This window comes from Tenrec ecaudatus, chromosome 8 (genome assembly GCF_050624435.1).
Source record: "Tenrec ecaudatus isolate mTenEca1 chromosome 8, mTenEca1.hap1, whole genome shotgun sequence".
NCBI lineage: Eukaryota > Metazoa > Chordata > Mammalia > Afrosoricida > Tenrecidae > Tenrec > Tenrec ecaudatus.
In genome coordinates, this window is record NC_134537.1 from 161969435 (window position 1) to 161971764 (window position 2330).

A 2330-nucleotide genomic window follows, 5' to 3' on the forward strand; every position below is an offset into this window, starting at 1 on the left:
ATTTTGGAGCTGTAATTATGTCACTACGAGGTTGACCTAAGGAGAGGGCCAAACCTGACTGCATGAGTCTTGCAAACATCCATGCTCCAGATAACAGTAGAGATGGAGATCAGAAAGACACATTCCTGCACACCTGGAAGAACGCATGCTTCCACACCAAGAGCTGCTGCTCGGGCCCGTGTGAAAGCTACCTGAGAGCAATGCTGAAGAGTGGTACCCAGCAGACAGCCTGCCCCCAACCAACCAACCAGCCAGCCAGCCAGCCAGCCAGCCAGCCAGCCAGCCACCCACCCAACCAGCCAGCCAGCCAACCAACCAACCAGCCAGCCAGCCAACCAACCAGCCAGCCAGCCAGCCAGCCAGCCAGCCAGCCAGCCAGCCAGCCAGCCAGCCAGCCAGCCAACCAACCAACCAACCAAGCAACCAAGCAACCAACCAACCAACCAACCAAGCAACCAGCCAACCAACCAAACAGGGGCCTCTGCCCTGTAACTAAAACAACAAGAAGAAACTCAGAAGCACCGCCTACATTCAGCTCCCAGATGAGCAAGTGCTACGGTGACGTCGGTCTTGTGATGCTTAGAGTAGGAGGTCCAAGTTCACACGGCGCATCGTCTAACCCCCAGAGTGGGGAGCTCAGAAACAGTGACTTTTGCTTGCTTGTCTGACTTGTTGTTAATGTTTTATTGTGATTTGAGTGAAGATTTACAGAGCAATGGTTGGTTTTCTCATTCAACGATTTGTACACATTTTGTTTTGTGATATTGGCTGCATTTCTCACCACGTAACAGCATCTCCACCCCCGCCCCCGGGGCCTCCTCTTCTGTTCCCGCTTCGCGCATGCCCCGGCTTGACTTCCTTATCCCTGAACAACCAGCGCCCATCTGACTTCATCTGAGGTGTGAAGTAAACAACTGGAGTGACTATGGATGGGGGAGAATTGAGAATTCTGTTTTTCTAGGTTAGGTTGGGCAATCTATCCACGAACCTATTCCAATGCTCCGTGAAGAGAAATGAGGAAGTGGTTTCTCAAGGGAACAGGAAAACCTGCACGGGCTTGGTGATGTGGGAAGTACAAGCCTAAAAGCTTGCAGTACGAATACCTTTGATTGGTCCGACACATAACTCTGGCAAAGTTGGCTGGGTCTAGTCCCCAAGGCCCAACCAGCAGTTGTTCCTAATCTATTTATAGCCTATCCCCCTGGGGAAGCTGATGGATACGCTGTGTTTCTTCACTGTGAAAATGTACATGGATGGAAGGGTGAAATCCATTTGGGTGGGGGGGTGGGTTTCAGAACTACCAGAAGTTCATCCATGGACTTCTGGCTTCAGGACCCCAGTGTCTTCCATGTGATCATCTAATAGGAGGGGCCAAGAGAGTCCACATTCACCAAAGGCCCAGAGTGCATGTGCAGTGGCCCTTGCATCCTCCTCCAAGGTTCCTAGAAAGACAGTGAGAACACCAGGTTCCCTCCTCTGAAGCTTCCCATGCAGCCTGGGCTGTGTCATGGATCCCGGTCAGCCCTTCACCTGTACTATGGCTTCTGAAACAAGAACAAGTCACCTGAAAAGAAAGAATGCTTTCTTTGCCATTGCCTCCATTATTTAACTTCTTTCCCCCCAATAATTTAAAAGATACAGAAAAGTAGGCATTATGAACAGCGGACTCCCGTACACACTTCTCGCAGCTCCCCTTGTAGCTAAGTAACATCCTATGTGTGTTAGTCTGGGTACCTGAGAGAAACAAATCCACCGAGACTCGTGTGTATAAGAGAGAGTTTATATAAAGGGTAAATGCACATCAAGAAAACATCCCAACCCATGTGTCCAACACCAATCCACAAAGTCCTCTTCCATCTCATAAAACACACGCAATGATGCTGAGTGCAGGAGGAAGGCCGAGTCAGTGAACGTGTAAGCATCTCAGCACTGGCAGGGGTCTCCACACTGCTGCTCCAGCACCCAGGGCTGCATCGGGGTAGGTCCATGCGGCTTCTCCTCAGGGATGTCTTGCAGGAAGTGAGCTGAAGCAGGGAACTGGCTAAGGCAGCTGCACCCTGGTCTGACCATCAGAAAAGAAGAGACCCGAGAACTAGAAAGGTGAGGCTCACCAAGCCATTTATCTCTCCACCCTTCAATTGATCCCACATGTGTCTATCAGCCGAGTTGGCACAATAAACCTTAACTAGCTCACTATGTAACCATGTGTGCTCATTCAAACCTAGTTAGCACCATGGATGGACTACTACCAGTGAGACTATTGATTATATTCAGGTCACATGGTTTTCCGGTTCGGGGCTCAGTCCAGGAGGCCACATTACAGTTAGGAC